This window comes from Lycium barbarum, chromosome 9 (assembly GCF_019175385.1).
Source record: "Lycium barbarum isolate Lr01 chromosome 9, ASM1917538v2, whole genome shotgun sequence".
NCBI classification, from domain to species: domain Eukaryota; kingdom Viridiplantae; phylum Streptophyta; class Magnoliopsida; order Solanales; family Solanaceae; genus Lycium; species Lycium barbarum.
In genome coordinates, this window is record NC_083345.1 from 9193286 (window position 1) to 9216373 (window position 23088).

Genomic DNA, 23088 nt, shown 5'->3' on the forward strand with positions numbered 1-23088 from the left:
TGACAATATGATACTTAGGTAAAGATGATATTATGTGAATATGGTGGTGTAAAAATGCCTAGGCTTATATTCTTAATAGGACGCAAAGGAAGTGAATTTTATTTCTTACTAACTTATTTAATTAATTCGGCTAAAGATATGCATAGTTGAACGTGTCTTAAAAATAAGATTTATAAAGAATACTCAGATTAATAATTTACATATTAGTGACGTTTTTTTGAAAATTCTAAGATAGTACAATAAAGTATGATTTCTTTGACTTGAAATATGAATTTGCTGTCGAACATCAATTATACTAAAAAAGTATATATTATGGACGCTATAAATAACTTTAATAAAAAAAAAAAGGCGATGAAGCTTACAGAACTAGTTATTAGTTTTCTTAAATTAACTACCCATTATTAAAACTAAAACCCCTCTAAATTCTCTAAGGTTCATCTAAGCTAAGAGACGAAATAAAATAAAGTGTTAGTCAAAACAATATAAGTTGAATACAATAAAGTAAAATAGAGGCGCAAGAAAATGTAAATAAATGGGCTCAGCCGGTTTTGGGCTGCTGATTATGCTGCTGCGGCCCATTTGTTGTTATGGGCTGTTACCATTTATTGGGCTTTGGCCCAATAACTCATGTTTGTTATCTTTAGCCATGGACAGGGCTGGACAGGAGAAGAATCATGTTGGGCCGTTAGCCCAACACCATATGCGGAGGAAGACGAGTCCGAGGGACTCGTATGCAATGTTCATGCATAAAAAATGAAAATAAAAGGATTAGTATATAATCGATGAATAAGATTAAACACGTAAAATGTACATTCAAAACAAATCAGTAAATTATGTAATGCTGTGTATATTTAGATATATCTCATGTATACACATTCATAAGAATGTATAGGCTAAGGTATACCAGTCATGCACGTACATATACATAATCGATGCAAGTATACCTAGCATATAAAGATGAATAAATGCTGATATATAACATGCTTTATAAAGCTATAGGCAGCCAACAAAGCACAGTATAAGTTACATAAAAGTGTAGAATATGAAAAAAATAGTGACAATAACGAGAAGGCAGTCTTATTCTAGTTGGTGAGAATCCATGGTCCAAGAATAACAATAAGGATCACATGCATACACAAAAAAAAGAATGTTAGTAAGTGTTCAAATTATATGAGGGGAGCACTTAGATGAAAAGAAGGAACAAGGAAAACATCACGTAAATGATTGCATCCCAAAACAAACTTACTGCCGGACTGGAGACGTACAGAAATAAATAAAATGGAAAGAAGGCTCCATACTAACAAACAGTTAGAAGGAAAATAAGCACAGATCCAAAATCATGTCCAAGCCATCAAAAGCAGCGAAATAAAACGGAGCAGTTTCAGTTTCCAACATAAGTGATTCATGCATACACCAGATATACTCTCATACATGCATCCTATTATATAGGTAATGTTTCCTATTTATGTAGTAAACAACTGCTAGTGTTCATAACCGTCGATAGTACCTAAACTAGTATTTTCAGTCTACTTGTTTACAGAAGTCAACAGGCAGAATACAAGCCCTCCTTTGCAATCGTGAATACAGGGGACAACAGCCACTAGATCTCAGGGGGAACACAACCTATTCTCACACCTATGTAAAACTTAACAACTTTTGCCAAATTAAGGAATCACCACCCAGAAGGCAAACAGAACAGCAATCTGGGCATAATTCATAATACAGGACTCCTAAATGCAAAAATGTGGAAACTTACAAGTTTCATGCTTTCGTATAAGCAAACTGACTACTAACAGCTCAAGACAAAAGGGTGCAGCACACATAGTCTAGGGATTACAGAAGGGGAGATGTGTTTAGGGGGGCATTTGAATTTAAAGAAAACTTTGAAAGGTTATGCTTAGTTGTTCACACTCAGAATGGACAGGGCCTATTTCGAAAACTCATATTTTGACATACTCTATTGCATAACTGTGATTGGTCTAGTACAAAGATTCCTAGCCTCATGTTTTTAAACACAACAATCATATGCTTGTGTTATCGACCATGCTTGAACAGAACAACACACTCAACCTTAATTCGAACATAGACATGCTGTTCATACAGAATAGTGACCACAACTTTAAGCTCTTATTTTTATTACTAACAAACAGGAGAATATAGGCACATCTGAACATGGATGAGTATACGAAGGGGTTTAATGGCAGCATCAGAGGAAGGAGTGACAGTGTAATGCCATGAAGAGTAGGAAAAGAGCACTGTATACTAATACAGATCCAATGTATTACTAGACAGACCGAGTCAAGTCACAAACTGATGCCTTAACCTCATACTCAGGTCATGATGCCAAACTAATACTTCGATGGGCATTTAAACATAACAGACAGGACTGAGTCAATCTTTCAGTGTTTCAATGCAATCTCAGGACCTGATTGGTACAAAACATATGCAGTAGCAACCTCTAAATCACAGAAGAACAAATAATCCATGTTCTTCATTTTAGCATTAATCAAAAACAGAAAATTTGAACCTACAGACGAAAAGATAATTATAGAGATGATTCAGTGTCGGTCTGTTTTAATCATATGAACAATATACCTAAGATATGGTGTGTATATCAGATGTATATCGAATGTATATCTTCTTTTTGCCTTGATATCCCATGGTATATCCTATATATATTCAACTTTAAAATAGGTTCTATGTCCTGGAAATTCAGTCTAAGCATTCAAATTTACAGTATACCTCTCTCAAACTCATTTTAGCAGTTATCGACCTATCCTAACAGCACCCAAACATCAAAGAAATAATACGACGACGCAAAAAAAAACTACATAACTACTAAATAGCAGAATCAGCTAAAATTTAACTAAAAGCAGGAATTAAAGACTAGAAGTGATAAACGTATCGAGGTTCACCTGTTTTGTGCGCGGTGAACTGAGGCGTCGAAGTCGTCGAATCTACGCTCTCGTTATGAATAGACTCGAACAGGAGCGAACCTCAAAATCGATTAAAGAAACTAAAGTTTTGAACCAAACGGATAGAGTAATCGTTGGCTGCTTTCTTAGAATCTCCTATATTTGATGATTAAACTTTGGTTTTGCAGGGAATTTTTTGTTCTAGATCCTTCCTTTTTCTCTCCGTCCCCTCTTTGTTCGATCCCTCTCTCCTTTTATAGAGTAAGGAGAGAGGAGCGGCGTGGGGACAACGGTGAGTGGATAGCAGAGGCGTGGGGGAGTGGAGGTGTGGTGTCAGATGGAGGGCGTGAGGATGGTGATGGTGGAGGGTGTCAGATGGAGGGCGTGAGGATAGTGATGGTGGAGATGGCAGAACGAAGTGGGGGACAAGGGAACGTGGGCGCACGTGAGGCGACGGGGGAGGAAGCAGAAGAGAGAGAAGGGAGCAGGGGAGGGGCGGCGATGAAGGTGAAAGGAGAAAGAGCGAGAGATGAGGCTGAAGGAGAAAGAGAAAGGGATTAGAGATAAAATCAGTGGGCCGGGTCGGGTGAAAAGGAATTGGGCTGGTCCGTTTGGGCTGGCCCATTAATTTAAATATGGGTTGAAAATGTGGGTTGGTATAAAAATGTGGGTTGATTATTTGGGTAGGGGAATAACATTGTATTTGTATTTTGGGCCATTAATTTGGCTGAAAATTGTTGATCCTTCCTCCGCTATTTAATTATTTTTGGGCTTCCAATTTAATAACTGGTATAATACATATTATGTAAAGACAATAAATAATTAATATATAAAAATAAATATTTTGCAAAGTGTTGTCTTGTAATTAATTTAACGAGTCCAAACCCGAAAAAATGAAATGATGACGAATCATCTAAAATTTGTAGTAAAGTAATACTTGTAATGTCAAAAAATAAAGTAATGATATTAGTAGAAATGACAAAAAAAAAATATCGTGAAAAATAAAGTATTTAGCTCGTTAGTAAATTTAGAAACCCGGGTAAATTAAATAAAGGAGGGACAAAATTGGGTGTCAACAGGCCTGAAGCAAAATGGTCAAAGACTGGAGTACTGAAAATATACCTCAAAATAAACGTGTGCAACTTTAAAATTAGTTGATTTGACACTTGGAAACACAACCTTCGTAACAGCCCCACAACCCTTGAAAACTTTAGAGACATCACTTTCTTTAGCTGTAACATTCACGAACTTTATAGTCATTTTGTTTTCATCTGATAACTTTTCAGATAAAGAGGCACTCTCACCTTGTTTAGGTCACCTTTTTCCATCAAACATGCAATCTCTTGGTTACTGTTTTCCTTCTTTCCAATCACATCCTCAGATGAAGTCTTTCTTTTTTTTCCTGTCAAGTGTCTGCTTATCAGTTTGTGCTTGGATACTGCTATTTGCACTTCTTTCCCTATCTCTGTCAAAAACCATTTCCTCAGGCCTAACAACAGATGGCTTCTGAGGAGGCAGCTCCCTAATACAATCTATTAAGCTCTTTATGTCGCCACTCTTTCCAAAAATATTATGAGAAGTTCCATTAAGGGGCTCAAAGTCTCTAGGTACAAATTTTTCACTCTTTGTGTCTTCAATCTGATATGTTGCTCGATGATCAGCTTCCACGTGACAAGAATTATTTGAGACTGATGCAATTTCATCCATTTCGGACTTAGAAAGTGAGATCGGAATAGAGGTGTCTTCGGCCGGATGGTGTTCATTTGTAGAGAATATTGATTTTTTCACAAGAACATCCCGCCATTTGTTGGTTGCTTCACTCGGTAAGAAACTATTAAAATGTGTAACCTGCTTGAGATTCGATGTCCCATTCTTCTCAAAAATTGAAAGAATGTCTGATATTACTTCCTTGTTTTGCATTTGGTCATTCTTGGCCTCCAACTCTTGTTCGTTATTTCTTTTTTCCTGAGAAATATCAACTAAGCTAGAAACCCTCTCTGAGTCACAAGATGAATCAAATTTTGATAGGATATCTTCACCAGAACTGATTTGTACACTTGATGATACATCCTCAACTAGCAATTGTTCTCTCTCTTTCCCAACTAACTCTGAACGATGGAAATTGTTAATCAGTTGAACAACGTCATTGGAATTGGATTTTCCGCAGATAGACGATACACCAGAAGATATGTCATTGGAATTGTCAGAGCTCCCTTCACATTATTTTGAAGAGACATTTAGAAATTCTTCAGGGCCAGCTGAATTTGAAGTTTTGTTCATATTAACAACCTCAAAATCTTTACTCTCGTCTGCGTAAGAAGACTGATATGTTTCACTGTCAACTTTTCTTCCGTATTAGCTACAGATGTCTTTTCTGAATGAATTGTAATCTTAAGATTACTTATACTTCCACTACCATGACTATCAGCAGATACAACATTATCAGAACCCTTAAGATCAGAAGTGGAAGTTAATTCATGAGTGTTACTGCTCTTCTACTCCATAAGATTTCCCAAAATCTTCTTTTTAGTTATTTGAAGAATGGCTACCAAATTATTCCGTGGACCTACTTCCTTCTGGACATGTGCTTCTCTAGGAAAGACCCCTTCATTTTCAGTCATATGTCTATAACAACAATGAACAGAGATATGTTTCAAAACACATGAGATATGAGGATAAACTTGTTTCAGAAAAAAAAATTTATTCATTGTAAATAAATGAAAAAACCAGATACACATCGACTCAAACACACAAAATACCTTAAGACTTTTGCAAGCTGAAGCAACTACATTATCAAAAACAGAGAGAAAAATGAAGAAATACGAAAAGAAGTACCCTTTAATTTAGATATGACAGTACTGCATAGACTGGGTAAGCCAAAGAAGTGAAAAAGCAATTGATTTGCATGAAATTAGTCCATCACTAAGCATGATATCCATTTCACATCTTGTAGCACTGCTACCAAATCCCAATTCACCTTCTAAATTAGTTTTAGAAAATTGCACTGTCTATACTTTTAGATACCCAACAATCTGTCCACAGTTAACTGCAACATGGAGTGCATTTATGACAATTAGGCAATTTCAGTTCAATAGCTACTTTGTTGCATGTATTCCCAAAGGAAGATTGTCCTGAGCTTTTGAAGATGAGACATCATATACAACCTATATTGCTCATATAGGTGTGTGTATCCGAAAGACGTATAATTAAATTCTCTATAAATAATCAATACATTATTCATAAGTTATTTAGTACAGTAACAAAGTGTTCTCGTACTTTATGTGGATACATACATATATATATATATATATATATATATATACACACACACACACACATATATGTAACAAACTCAAAATTAAATTGGATACTCAATTAACCTATATTTCTCGGGCATAAGTGTAGTTTTTCTTGGCCACAGTTGACCAAATCCAGTGCGGATCTAACACCCACCCCGAAATCGACACGGATGGGCAGGGATGTTGAAGATTCTAAGCAACATAGTTTACAACAACTACACATCAATACAAAACTTGGACTCGGCTATATGAACCCTCAATATCCATTCTGCTCCATTTGAACATATTTCATTCCAATACCGAGTTTTTATTTATTTAGACACATTGGCGGTATCATCAAACTAGAGGTTCTCTACACTTAACATACAAATATCTAAACAAACTGACACCATACCTTATATAAGTGTACTAACACTACTAAGCCTCATCACAATAAATTAGTAATTTAGTATTGCGTATATGAAATTTTTTGCTTATATTATGTTTTATTCTTAGCTAATTCAAAGTAAGAGATTGCATATCCTTGGGACAACTATCTTTCATGTGACTTTAGGGCTACTTTCTTCTTTTCTAACACCTTCAAACGCCGTAATGTCGCACTAACATACCGGCGCATCCAGAGGTCTACATAGGACATGGTCAAACGATCCCATTCTCTTTTATCATCGCTGTGCTCTACTTATACCGTCTGCCTCGAATGTGATTACATCTAATCTTGCACAAATACATGTCCATCTTAACTTCTTATTTGTATGCTTCATAAAAAAATGCCATCTTGTTTATATCACACTCATCTTGTAAGTTAGGTCACAAAAGTCCAATGTTCCTTCCAACATAACATTATTAGTCTCACAACCGTTTCATAAAACTTGCCTCTCACTCTAGTAAGTGCCATTTGTATCACATATCACTTCCATAACACTCATCCATTTCAACCACCGTAATTCAATTTTGTGTTCTACAGTTAGGTATCCCAATTTTTTGATAACTAAAACTTGTTTAATCACACTAAAACTTTATTCTTCTACGGAAATTAAACATGCAATGGATATCCTGTGTTACTTCTAAATATCTTAAACCTTTAATAGGGTGTTTATCCAGAGTTCAACCATTTGTTGACTCTATCGCTAGTTTCATCGGTTAACACAATATTATTTACAAATATGATGCACCATGAAACAACAACAACATACCCAGTGAAATCCCACAATGTGGGGTCTGGGGAGGGTAAAGTGTACGCAGACCTTCAAGGTAGAGAGGCTGTTTCCGAAAGACCCTCGACTCAAGAGAAAGCTTGACAAAAAAAGGTTAGATACGGTCATGCAGACAAGTAGATCAAAGCAGTATTAAAATGAAAATAACGAGAGCGAAAAAGCCATGATAAAGCAGCCTGAAAAAAGAGACAGTAGCTACCACAGATAAATAAGGTAAAAGGCAGTAACTACAGTCGATATACAAATGAATACACTAATCGTAGTACAAGAAACCTCATCTTGTAAATCCCTAGTGTAACCCATGGTTATGGATAACTCAATTGTATTGTATCTCCTTGCATTGTACATGTACTTGTGATCAGAGACGAGTTTGGGATTTGAAGGCTATGAATGCCCTTTGCTTTTAATGTACACTCCAGGCATGCTAATCTTCCACAATTTATTTCCACCATTTTTCCTCAATATGGTTACCCTTTTCTTCAACATTTCCACAATAAGATTCACAAACAAAAACATGTGTACAATTTCGTACTTCATACATAATAATTTCACTAAAAGGTTAATTTGACAACATTTAATCCATAGATTAACTTCACATCATACTACCAAAACTACTAAGCTCAAAATCTTGTAAATGCATACTTAATAAACAACTAATATTTTTTAGGACCTCACCAATATTTTCATCAACTTTCAACTGAATAGTTTAGCTCAAAATGCAGCTAAAGGCTCATAGGATTTCTAATTAAGAGAGCTTACTTCTTTTCAAATATCTCCGGCACTTCTGATTTCTTCAACAGCGGTGAAATTTCGCCCTTACCATTCACTGAAGAACACCATCTTCTACATTCTATAAATATAAACTAACTCCATTAACACATACAATTGAAAAAATCAAATGATAGCCAAAATCCTCAACCCTCCCTCCCCCAAGCCAATATGTATAAAGGATCAATAACAACATTTTATCGCGAAAATGATAAAAGAAAAAGACATTTTTTCCAAATAGGTATCAGATAAACTACTTATTCACTCTTCTACAGTTTGCAAATAACAAATAGGTTCATTTTATTAACGCATAGTCGCATACAAGTGTAAAATAAATACCCCTCAAATCCCATCCACCCCAAATACCTAAAACAGATAAATCTGTATACAGCATTTTGAGACCAAATGAGAAAGAAAAAAATGAACCTTTCCAAATGGATATCTGAAAAAACTACCTATTCATCTGCCTAACTCTACAAATAAAAAATATGTCCATTTTTTCAATAATACAAGTGATAGTAGCACATCATTCAACCCCCAACCCAACACAATACCAGAATCAAGAAACAACATTAAAAGGGCAGCCCAGTACATTATGAGGGAAAAATGAAAGAAAAAAGGCATTTTTTTCTCTTTCAAATGGGTATCTGATAAACTACCTATTCAATACATACAAGTGAAATAATCACTTTATTTCATTCAACCCCCAACACAACACAAGAATCAAGAAACAACATTATAGGGGCCAAAATTATTAGAAAAAAAGACAATTTTTTTCAAGTGGGTATTTGATAAACTACCTACAGTACTTATTCACTCTTCTACATTCTGCAAATAGCAAATAGGTTCATTAACACATACAAGTAATAAAACCAATACACCTCAACGCCCCCCCCCCCCCCCCCCCCCCCCCGCGCCATCCACCCCAAACCTAAGAAAGATAATCAGCAAACAACATTTTCAGACCAAATGAGAAGGAAAATAAAACATCTTTCCAAATGGGTATCTGATAAACTACCTAGTCATAGGCCCATTTTGTGTAAATCAACACAAGTGAAATAATCACTTCATTCAACCCCCAACTCAACAGAATACCATAATCGAGAAACAACATAGGAAGCAAAAATGAGAGAAAAAAGACAATTCTTTTCAAGTGGGTATCTGATAAACTACCTATTCATCTGCCTAATTCTAAGAATAGGAAATAGGTCCAATTTTTCAATAAACATTATGTGAACTGAGATCGAATTGCGAGAAAATAAATGGAAATCGAAATAAAACTAAGAAGGTAAGATAATTCTCATTAATTCGCTCCCTGTTCACTGAGAAGTGGGCTACATATAACCAACTCCACTGGGGAGGGACTAAAGTGTAAAAGAAATAATAGGACTTAAGTGACAATATAGAAAGATTGTAACTAACTAAACTACTGGAATATGCTACTACTCAAATGGAGGGTACAACCCTTATTGCAGCAGTCGAAAGAGATATTTAACAGGTCATATCAGTACTCCCCTCTCAAACATTCCTTGTCCTCAAGGAATAAATGAAGGAAACCGCACTTTCAAAGCATTAACATATTCCCATGTTGCATGATCTTCAGTTAATTGATCCCACTGAATAAGTAATTGAACAACAACCTTGCTTCCTTTTTGTATCATTCTTCTATCAAGAACCTTAACAGGAGAGGGACAATAGGGACTAGACAAATCAAGTATTGGAGGATGATTGATGTTAGCAGGAACCTCATAGCAAAATTTGAGGAGAGATACATGGAATGTAGGATGAAGAAATAGGTGAAGAGGAAGTGAAAGTATATAAGCAACAGAACCAACTTTATTTAGAATCTGATAAGGGCCATAATATGTGGAAGCTAGCTTGGAAAAGTGTTTGTTAGAGAGTGTCAACTGTCTGTAAGGTTGAATCTTTAGGTAAACCCAGTCCCCAACCTGAAATTATATGTCTGTCCTTTTCTTGTTTGCTTGGTCCACTATCCTTTGTTGGGACCTAGCCAAGTGAAATTTAAGCAATTGCAACTTCAGTTCCCTAGCAACCAAGCTTCTGTCAAATTCCAACACCTCAGACTCACCTTGAATATATGGCAAGTGGAGTGGTGGTGGCTGCCCATACAAGGCTTCATAAGGTGTAGTCTGAATAGAGGTGTGAAAAGTTGCGTTGTACCACTATTCTGCCATGGGCAAGTATTCGGCCCAATCAGTGATAGAATCAGAACAATAGCATCTCAAATATGTTTCTAGGCATCTATTAACCACCTCAGTCTGACCGTCAGACTGAGGGTGATATGCTATAGATGTACTAAGAGTAACTCCTTGAATAGCAAACAATTCCTGCCAAACTTTACTTGTAAAGATAGGGTCCCTATCACTGACAATATCTTCAGGCATGCCATGTAATCTGAAAATGTGATCTATGAACATCTTAGCAATGTCCACTGCTGAATAGGGATGGGACAGAGCCATAAAATGGGCATACTTGGTTAGTCTGTCAACCACCACCCAAATGACCTCCTTACCCTTAGACTTAGGCAACCCCTCTATGAAATCCATGCTTATGTGACCCCAAGCTATAGATGGCACTGGAAGAGGTTGAAGTAGGCCCCTCACATCTTTTAACAAAGTCTTCCACATCTGCTTTCATGCCCTTCCAAAAGAAGAGAGCTGCTAGCCTTCTATAAGTGTGAGTAATACCAAAATGACCCCTGATGTGCTGTGAATTTCGGCACATTTTATGCCTTTGTAACTAGAAGTGTTGCTTGTTTTTAAATGGTTTATATTGTTTCTTATGTTATATTTGTGTCTTATAGGGTTGGTTGACTAAGGATCGAAAATGAGATGAAATGCTGAAAAACGGACAAATTGGAGCTAAATGACGGTCCATAACTCATGTTATGGACCGTAACGTGATTCGTAACTTATGTTACGGACCGTAAGGTGATCCATACCAGAAAGGATACGTGCCGCTATGAAGGACGGTCCGTAACATTGAGCCGTAACAGGACCAAAATTTCCATAAGTTTTCATGGAAACCATCGGCGTTACGATGTGGTGTTATGGTCCGTAACTTATGTTACTGTCCGTAACATCCCACCGTAACATCATCCAAATTTCCAGAGAGTTGCCAAGTAATGTCACACGTTACGCCTCAGAAGGACGGTCTGTAACACAGATTACGGTCCGTCACATGGTGGCCGTAACAGCAAGCTGACAAAGAACGAACCGAAGGATGGACCGTAACCTGTGTTACGGTCCGTAACGATGTCACGTAAGGGTGTTTTGTCCAGAAACTTGGCGCGATTTTTGACCCTATAAATACTTAAAGTAGGGTTTTATTTCAAGAGTCATATTTCTTTTGGGAGCATTAACTTTAGGTTTTTTATATTAGAAGTTGTTGGAGCATTTAAAGCAAGAACTTCACTTCCATTCCACATTGTATTAGTGTTATAGCCCGTATTTCGTACGTTCGGAAAATCCAAGATAATGGGGAGAAGTCAAGAACAAGACTATGTTTCAAAAAATTATTTTAATATGCGAGTTGTTGAAAATATTATTTATGAATATTGTTAGTGTGGAAATATTGAGGGAGACCAAGGGCGAAAAGGGAAATTGGCAAAATGGCATTATGGTAATTTTGTGGAAAGGCTAGGGGCAAAATGGTCATTTTACAAATGTTCAAGAAATCTCTTGAAAGAGGCCATGTGGCCGAAAAAAAAGAAAAAGAAAAGAAAAAGAATTAAGTCATCTTTTGAAATTTGAAGAAAAATCTAGAAAATAAAAGAAGAAGAAAAAGGAAAGAAAAATCTAGAGAGGGGGGAGACATGTGCCCCTCACATGCTTATATATATATATATATATATATATATAGGAGGGGTGGTGAATTATTCATCATCATAAATGAAGAGAGCAAGAAAAAGAAAAAAAAGAAAGAAAAGAGAGAGAGGGAGTTCGGCCAAGGGGCTGGCCGAAACTTGCCCCTTAAAATTGATCATGGAAAATTATTTTTCTTCTAGTTTTCTACTCTTTGGAAGGTCCTCGTTAACGTGGAGTAGTTGTTGGAACAAGAAAATCTTTCGTTGTTGCCATATGCCATTCTAGCTGAGAGGTGGAGAAGATGAGTGGAAAGGTATGGTTCAACCTTCTCTTGCATGTTTTATAGATGTGTTGGATGTGTTATGATATATGAAAATGGATGGAAACCATGAAAGGTTGCGTGTTGGAAGTTGTAGCCGTGTGTATTATGTAGCCGTGTATGTGGTGTTATTTGAAAAGATTATGTCAATTTTATGTAGTGTGTTTGTCACGCCCCGAACCTGGGCCTGGGCGTAACACGGCACCCGGTGCCTGACTGCATGTGACCGAGCGAACCAACTGGCTGACTAAATCAACATGAGATATCAGAACGTAACTGAATGTGGAAACAACTAAACACATGATGATATACTAAAGGTCTGACTGAAATTATAATGCGGAAATACTTAGACAATCTGAAATATATCTAACAGTAGCCAACATGGCTAAACCAAAATGATTAAACAACTGCCAACAAGGATAACATAATAAATATCCGACTGTCTGAACTGTGTCTATGAAGCCTCTAAGAGTACTGAATGATAGAGCTATCTATAAACTGAAATAATTGGATAGCTGACAACGCCCCGAAGAAACGTGGGGCTCACCAGTAGCTGATACGTGCACTCCTAATTAGCTGAGTCGTCAACCTGTGTATCGTTACCTGCATCGCGAGATGCAGGCCCCCAAGCAATAAAAAGGGACATCAGTACATTTGAATTGTACTGGTATATAAAGCAACTGAAGCAATAAAATACTGGAACTGAAACTGAAACTGAACTAAACAGGAAAGCAAGAAGCTGAAGTACTCCCTGTTCTGGATGAAGAATCACCTGTAAAACTGTAAATATAACTGTGGCCTCGGGCCCAAATAATGTGCACAAAACTGTGGCCTCTGGCCCAAGCAATACGTATGCATAAACTGTGGCCTAGGGCCCAAAAGTACAGATAAAGGTGTTCAACATTAATATTTTACAAAACTGAGACTGGCTATAGCTGATAGCATGGTAATTGTTTCTGATTCTGGGACTCTTGCAAATAACTGGTTATACACTGACTGAGACTCATGTGATAATAATGCATAAGTCTATAAAGATTACGTGTTGAGTTCATGATGTTCAAAGTGACAACCATGAACGAATTCTGTAACTGCAACCCTAGAAGATAACAGTTCTATATCATATCATGAAACTAGGGCTAAACTATATTCTGAGTCAAATTGCGGACAAGTATGAAGAATGAGACGTAGGGGGAATCATGAATATTCCCTAACGTAGATAGTTAGCCTCACATACCTTAATTCCAGCCTTTGAGCGTAATACAATGTTCGTCAACCCTTTCAACTTTTATCTATATCAATACAAGTCAAAGGGATTCTATGTTAGCAATAATATTCATGCTTTGATCATCTAAGCATTTTATCAAACACTTAGTGGGTATGAAGCTCCACAGTCTCCATTAATGGTGATTTCTTCACCCAATTCCCATTCTATTACTTCTAGGTGATTCTACAATCTTAATTAGATGTAATTAACATCATTCTTCATCACCCATATGAATACAACAATTCCAAGTCAACAATCCAAAAACCCTAGCATAGTTCATATAATTCTCTTTATCAAATCCATTTACTATTCTCCCAAGAACTTATCAACACTTTAATCATCATGAGATATCATAAAAATTACCTTAGTTATTGTAGGAATAAGCCTTCAGTTGAAATGCTTCACTTGAACAAAACCCTAGTTCCACCTCCCATGGAATTTCTTGATTTGAATGGATTTGATGTGTTTCTCATACTTAGTTTTGTGGATTGATGAAGTGGATCTTTAGTTTCACTTGGATTCTTGCATATGAAGTGTTTGGATGGCTCTAGATAACCCTTGAGTCGTGTAGGAGAAATGAGAATGAAAAAAATGAGTTTGGGTCTCTTATTAATATCTTAATATCTGACCCATCGGGCAATTCTACGCCCATTTTTACGGACCGTCAAACTGTTTGACGGACCGCCAAAATGGTCCGTAAAACTACCCAGCACAAATTGAGTTTCTGTGACCATTTTACACTGGCTTGAGTCAATTTGACGGACCGTATAATTGTTTTACGGACCGTCAAAATGAACCGTAAAACTGCCCAGCAAAATATGGTTTTCTGTGACCATTTTACGGACCGTATAATTGTTTTACGGACCGTCAAAATGTTATACGGACCGTCAAACTGAACCGTAAAACTGACCAAAAAAATATGATTCTCTGTGACCATTTGACGGACCGTATAAATGTTTTACGGACCGTCAAAATGTTCTACGGACCGTCAAATGGTCCGTCAAAATTGTAAAAAGGCGTCTTTTGTGACGACCCACCTCAGGGGACCCACTACTCAGTATTGTCCGTACTCAGTCGCTCAGTATTCGACCATTTATACCCTTGTTTAACCAGGCCATGCAGACCCCAAGGGAGGCTCGAACTCGCGTCCCCAAGCACCTTTGTTCCCCCGAAGGAGACGTCTCTTACCAATTGAGCTGCAGCTCAACTGGTAAAGGCGACTCCCTTCGGGGTAGTGTAAAGGAGCCAGGGGACGCGGGATCGATACCCAGTGGGCGCTGCAGCGCTGGTTAAACACTGGAATATGTACGATCACTGAGCGACTTGGCAGAGACAATATCTGAGTAGGGAGGTAGTACCCTGTGGGGGCACCGTCGCCAAAAAGACGCCTGTTGTGACGACCCACCTCAGGGGACCCACTACTCGGTATTGTCCGTACTCAGTCGCTCAGTATTCGACCATTTATACCCTTGTTTAACCAGGCCATGCAGACCCCAAGGGAGGCTCGAACCCGCGTCCCCAAGCACCTTTGTTCCCCCGAAGGAGACGTCTCTTACCAATTGAGCTGCAGCTCAACTGGTAAGAGACGTCTCCTTCGGGGGAACAAAGGTGCTTGGGGACGCGGGTGCAGCTCAATTGGTAAGAGACGTCTCCTTCGGGGGAACAAAGGTGCTTGGGGACGCGGGTTCGAGCCTCCCTTGGGGTCTGCATGGCCTGGTTAAACAAGGGTATAAATGGTCGAATACTGAGCGACTGAGTACGGACAATACCTGGAGTGGGTTCCCCCAGAGGGTGGTCGTCACAAACCACTTCTGTCACGACCCAACCCCGTGGGCCGCGACTGGTGCCCTAACTGGGTACCCGTACATACCTACCTGACCGAATTTCGTATCATACAGATTTTTTTTTTTAAACAGCTGTTACAGAAGTAGGCCGATACAGATACGGCGCGCGCGCAAACATATATATGTATATACCTGAACATGCAGACATTTACAGATAAACCGATAAGGCTAACATACAGACGAAACCCGTAACCCACACATCTATCTACAGGCCTCTACAGACATACAGAATCATATGACGGGACAGGGCCCCGTCGTACCCCAAAATACCATACATACAGAGTCTACAGATAACAGAAGATATATACCAAAAGTATTTGCTCCGGATCGAAGGAGCTCTTCAGAATAGCAGAATCCGAGCCCTAGACTGGCGGCGTATCACCAAGTGCGCCTGTACCTGCGGGCATGTAACGCAGCCCCCGAAGAACCGGGGGTCAGTACGAAAAATGTACCGAGTATGTAAAGCAGAAATATATCAAACATAATCATGATCTAGACCGGAAGCACAGAAATATACTAGACAGGCTCATAAGCCGGACGGACAGAGTCATAGTCCCGACAAACGGACAGAATCATAGTCCAGACAGACAGAATCAGAATTCATACGGACGTACAGAATCGGAACCCGTCGGCCAGATAATCCAGACGGACAGACGGAATCGTAACCGGTTGGACAGATAATCCGGACGGACATACAGAAGCATAACCAGTCGGACAGATAATCCGGACGGACATACAGAATCATAACCAGTCGGACAGATAATCCAGACGGCCATACAGAAGCATAAGTCATACAGACAGAAAGAATCACACGTAGGGTGCAGGAACGTGGTCGCCACTCCTGCCATTGGCACCACAACACGTCAGATATCAGAAATTCTTCTCCGATCTCCATCACACATCATAACATAACCACGACACCCGGGGGTGGACAGATAACACAGCACCCCGATCCCGGACTCATCATGCTTCGTAATATATCCTCGGTAACCGGGGACGGACATATAACACAGTACCCCGAAACCGGACACATCATACTTCAGAATTCACATATGGGGCTCGGCGGCCCACCGCACGATATACGTACCGGCCCGGGATCCGGTGAAAGGAATCATAGCATGTGCACGAATTGATTAATGAGGAACCACATACATACAGATCGTCATACAGACTCAACAGAACAGAAGTAGGCCAACTGGCCGATCGAACCAAGTATTCGGATAGTTTTCAAGGAACGTGCCTACACGTCACTTGGGGAGGCACGACAGATTATAACCAGAACCAGATTTCCAAATGTCAAAAACTATTTTGTAAGATTTGTATAAAAACAGTCGTATCGTGATCAGAATAGTAGTCCAGGTGTTTTCTGAGAAAATCGAGCAAAACTAAAGTAATTAAGGTCATGCAGAAGGTATCGGGCCTCGTGGGCCCGCCTCGGATCAACTCGAGGTGACATAGGTAAATTACCGATAGTAGACCTTATAAGGTCATCCAAAATCATCTGGAAGTGTTCTGACTCCGTTTAGGGAAGTTTTGTACAAAAATTCACTTTAAAGGCAATTTGTAAGAAAATAGCTTCAATTGGATTGAAGGAATTGGAGAGGTTTTCCGTCTCGAATTTCGGGGGACGGAGTCGTACTTAAGGCTCGCGGCCGAGCCTATCACATCCGGAACATGCCTAAGAACAAAGGGAAATGCTTCACATACCTCGATGGCGCCTTATGCTCGCTTGGAGTCAATCCAAATTTCGTCCAAAATCTGGAAATGGTCAAGTTTACCATTTGTTAGTTTCAAACTTTCAATATTCCAACTTAACACATACTTGCCTACCGAAATTTCGGCAGCATTTCCTCTGTATATACGACATCCCCGAGACTTAGCTCGGCTCAATTCATCAACACAACAACCCAGGAATGACATAAAAACATCAATAGACATTAAAACATGCACTATGGCATCATTAGCCATCTTTCGTCATAACGAAATATCTTTCGTTTCAAACTTACATTTCCAAACCAAACTTATTATTTTCATATTCATTATCCATCAAAATCATTATGACATACATCGGAGGCATCCATACCATTTTCACACGATATACATAAGATATGCAAACATTCAAACTTTCCATTAAGCTACTACTTATCCAATCTTCCCAACCTTCAACATACAAGTTCATAAACACATTTCCATATTCCAAGTTCATTATCCTTAATCATAATTTCAAGAAACCATGCTAAAACAACATACTTTCCGACAACAACTTTACCAACAAATACTTCGTGTTAGCTTAACCATTATCCTCCCATCTACTTCACAAATCCTTAACAACACAATTAACATGCTAACAAGATTTGGTTCTCCTTCCAACATCACATAACCACACGGCCACCTACAATATTTTCCAATTTTCACTAATTCATTCCACTTTCATTTCTATTACAATTTCCATCATCCTACAACTAAATTACAACATGAATTCAAATCATCCAAATCATGCAATATACATATATGTATTCGGCCAACACACACTTAGTTCCAACACACAAAATTTCCATGTTTTTCATTCATTCACACATACTACATCATACATATACCATTTATAACATAACAAGAGCATGAAATCCTCACCTTTCTTCAAGTTCTTCACTTGGAGGATAAAATTGTTTTCTTGCCACAATACTTATATCAACTTGTAGAGGACTTTGCACTTGGTAATAATTTCACAAGAGATGAACTTTTAAACCAAGGAATTGGCTCCAAAAAAAATTTTCTTGAAGCTTCTTTTTTTTTCTCTCTCAAACCCGAAATGCTCTTCTTTCTTTTCCTCTCAACTCTTTTTCTTGAAGCTTCTTTGGATAATGATGCATTTTCTTATATAATAAAATCCATGTGATAATTATCACATGGTAATTTAATAAATCCCATGGGCCAAGGCCTTACATGGCCGGTTGGGCTCCCACTTGGGCCTTAGTTTTCTTATATTTTTTTTTAGCCCACTTGGCTAATTTTGTGATTTATGGGACAAGTTTTCAAAATTCCAATTTTGCCCTTGGCCTCCTTTCGTAATTCCATACCATTGAATTCATAACCTACACATTCATACCAAGTAGTGTCCAATTGTGGCCTCATTCATTACAAGTCAATTTATCTTGAATTTTTTTGAATAAGCGAAAATGTCGGATGTAACATCCTCCCCTCCTTTAAAACATTCGTCCTCGAATGTTAAATTGACCTTATGGGGCGTCATACTACTTCGGGAGGGTTCTCTTTATAATTGTCCTTCGTGGACTTTCCGACATAGCTTCTTTACCAACATAATGGGGTGATTCTTCACATCTCTGATTCAAATGCCTTCATAATATATTTTCTCATACCCCACATAATTATCGGACCATAAACTATATTCTCGTAGCAGACGAATGCTTTTCAGACATTATAATTAACATCACCTCTTGTTACACTTCTGAGTTCCTTCCCACACTATCGTAATCCCACTTCATACCAGACACTTCATACCAAACAGATTCAGAACTAGGACCGGACGCGTAGAAGTATATCGGACGGATTCGTAATCGGAGGCAGACTCAATGTACTCCACGGTATGATTAACTGAGTCCCGGGCCAGGACATGTTCTCGTGCGCACTCCACTGCATTGTTCACCGAGTCCCTCATAGGCGGGCCGGGACACGTTATATGAATATGTATATGATGATGTGATGATACGGGGTTGGCGGCCAGGATGGCATATGATAACTCTATTCACCGAGACCCGCACTAGAGGGCCGGGACACGTCATGCATACATGATATATGATTTACCGAGTCCCTTACCGAAGGGCCGGGACACGTTACATGCATATGATATATGATTCTGACATACATGAAACATGATTTACCGAGTCCCTTACTGAAGGGCCGGGACACGTTACATGCATATATGATACATGATTCTGACATACATGATCTATTCCACCGAGTCCCTCATTAAAGGGCCGGGACACGTCATATGTATATAGGATATGTGATTCCGACAGGTATGGTCTGTGTATGGAAAATGAGCATTTTGGTATTTAGTACCCTCTGTACGTTCTGTATCCCGTCTGATATATGACACCCTCTGAGTATTCTGTACGTTCTGTATTCCGTCCGATATATGACATCATCGGAGCAATCGGTACGTTCTGTACTCCGTCTGACGTATGACATTATCTGTGCGTTCTGTACGTGCCACACTCCTTCTGATATCCGTTATCGGTATATACGATCTGTGTCTGGAAAGTAAGTATGTCGGCCTTCTATATGCTCTGTATGATTTGTACGGTCTGTATGATCTGTATTGGTCTGTATGACCTGTGTCTGAGAAGTAAGTAATTTGACAATCTGGATAATATGCTTACCCTTTTGTACTATTTGTTTCGATTATGGTTCTGCTTTCTGTATTTCATGCCTTACATACTCAGTACATATTCCGTACTGACCCCCTGTTCTTCGGGGGCTGCGTTTCATGCCGCGCAGGTACTCCCAGACGAGATAAGGACACTATAAAAGATATTTCAGCAGTGGTGGCGAACTCCATTTGCTCCTGGAGGACTGCCAAGTCAGGGTATGGTATATGTGATATGGTTTCTGGTTAATGTTAGAGACTTTGCAGACAGAGTCGTGGGTATGGTATGTCGGTTTAGTAAGCGGCTCCATCAGCCGATGTGTCAGTTTGTATTATAATGTGAATTCTGTATAATTACAGATTTTGTTGAATTTGATAAGCAAAGAAAAAAAAAATCTGGGAGCCTTAATATGTATGTCATGCTTATTTGACTTAACAAGTCCGGAAAGATCATGTATGAAATAAGAGTCTGTGGGTTCGCTCGGCTCCGGATATGGGGTCGGGTGCCCATCACACCCTAGGGAAATCAGGGTGTGACAATTAGCATCGTAAGTACATTATGTCAACTTTTAAGCTTTCTTTGTTAGCAATAATTATGAGTAGCTAATTTTAACGCTAAGGTTGTGAGTCTCATGATGGATATTATGTGAATGGGTTTCTATTATTGATATATGCATAATGGTTGTTAGTATTTATTCTGTCTTTGTGATTTAGCGTTGGGTGATGATTGCAAGCATTAGCCTAAGCCATTATATTAACTTTTCTTGGGAAAGAGAGTTAGTATTGGTAAGATTGAATAACAATGACTCGAGGCGTTAACCCTCGTTTAATAGACTAACTTAAGGATAAGAACAAGTCTAAATTGGCATTATTGGTCATTCTTCGATTGCAACTCTTTTACATTCGGAAGAATCATAAAGAGTAAATACGACTTAACTGTTGGGAAACATTAGGAAGTCCTTAAGAGATCAAGTGCAAATTCATAAAACAACCATTATAAATATATCACATTGAAACTTGAAGCATAATATCTAATCAAATTGGGGAACACAACCTTAGTCTCTATCTCGCATTAAATACAATTCCACTCAAAATATTTAATTACATTATTCAACCAATATTTCAAACTATCAGGAATAGGATTAAAGCCTTTAAAGACTAGTACCGCATACGATTAGTATTCTTTTCTCTCCATATTCCCTGTGGGATTCGACCACAGCCTTGTTGGGTTACTATATTTGACAACGTCCGCTTTACGCCATTAATAGGTGTAATTTGAGCGTATCAAATTAAATTTTGGCGTTGTTGCCAGGGAATACGGTTTAGAAATTACTAATTGTTGTGTACTCTTCTTTAAAACTTTTTCTATTCCATCACACCTTGTTTGCTGTGGTGGTAAACCAGGTGAACATGGTTGGGACACAGAATCACAATCAGGGAAACCAAGGTGGACTCCAAGTGAACCCACCTGCACCAGAAGAAGATGACGAGGAGAATATATTTGTTGAATTCATCAATGAAGCTGATTATGCTTCTGTTGTGGTTCCTCCTAGAATTGGAAATCCTACCTTCAAAATTGATAGTTCTATCTATCAGCTGCTGAAACTTGAAGGTTATTTCCAAAAATCTTTGGAGGATTGTCCACTTCGACATTTGAAGAACTTCCTACACGTGTGTGCTCAACAATCCCAAGGTGTTGTTTCTGCTGATGCTGTCACACCCCGATCTCACTAGGGTGTGATGGGCACCCGACCCCATATCCGGAGCCGAGCGAACCCGCTGATTCCTAATTCATACATAATTTTCTTTTTTGAACCTCTAAACCAAGTATACATAATAGAGCTTTCCGAAATATCCTTTTATTGCTTTTAAATCAAATAAAGTCTGTAACTGAGTAAAACTTATATCATTATACAAACTGACACATCGACTGATGGAGCCGCTGACAGATTGACTCCCGATACCCACGACTCTTTCTGCAAAGTCTCTAACATCAATCTAGAAATCCTAGCATACAAGCTCTGACTCGGCAGCACTCCCAGGAACAAGTGTAGCCTACCAACTCCGCTGGAACATCTCCTATGCTAGCTTCAACTCATCTGGGTGTACCTGCGCGGCATGAAACGCAGCCCCCGAAGAAGAGGGGTCAGTACGAGCAATGTACTGAGTATGTAAGGCATAAATAGTAACATAGTAAGAGATGAACATACGAACATTAACTGTATAGGAATATAGAACATATCATAAGATAAAGGAGTAACCTGTACATGTGAGTGCCCCAGAGGGCGGATGCCATGCATGCTTATCTGGTCATATCATATCATATTTTTACCTTTGAAAACATATCATATCATATCATATCATATCATATCATATCTTTACTTTTGAAAACATATCATATCATAGCGCCGAACAACGTCGGCTTGCCCACATAGCGCCGAAATACGTCGGCTCGCCCATCTATCCCGCATCCGGGCATCCCGCGTCCGGGATGAATACGCCAGCTGACCAGGTGGCAATGCGTCTTATAGCGCAACATATCTCCCTCCCCATATCCCCATATACATATACATATGTCCCTTTCCCCCATATTCCCCATATACATATACATATGAGCAGTATGCATGCGAGCCCAAGGAAAGTCATGTATCCTTCGGAGTGACGTAAGGTCAGTAACCTCCGATTATATTATGGAATAGCCATAGGTGTCGTGTCTCACCTTGAAGGGACAATTAATATAAGGCGAGACTATCAATGAAGAGTGTCATCATGAGAAAACATAAAACAGAATCATAAGGCATCGTTTCATATACTTGGAACCTTTAAAGTAGTCATTATCCATAATAGAGTTGAGATATCAAGAAATAGTTTAACATTTTCATATTGTCATGGTAGGAACATATCATCAACATATCTATCATAGAAATTTCCTCATATTTGACTTCATCGTTGTCATTATAAGATCATATTCATCATCTTAGTCATAAGAGCTCTCTATCTCTTAAAACTTGGTTTTCGGAAAATATGGACATTTTGAAAAAAAACAATTATGAACTATTAGGAAAAGACTTATACCTTGGAGTCATAGACTTATAGCTTTTGCAAGTAAATAAGATAAAAAAAAAACATTTGAGACATTACGACTTGAGGATCATGCCTTGGAAGAAAAGGGACGAGCCTTACATACTTGTGTCGCGCCTTACTAGCTAAGCTTATTCGTCCAACTTGTTAGTCTACATTCAAGAAAATCG

The 23088-nt window shown here is 38.6% G+C and overlaps 1 long non-coding RNA gene across 1 annotated transcript; it reads right to left on the reverse strand.

The window, feature by feature from the left end:
• Window positions 1–310: 310 nt before the first annotated feature.
• On the reverse strand, window positions 311–3133 carry LOC132610039 (uncharacterized). The gene is made up of 2 exons (XR_009570989.1): window positions 2916–3133; window positions 311–726 (listed from the first exon to the last, which is right to left on the reverse strand). It is a non-coding gene; the product is annotated as an uncharacterized LOC132610039 (long non-coding RNA).
• Between the last annotated feature and the right edge of the window lie 19955 nt (window positions 3134–23088).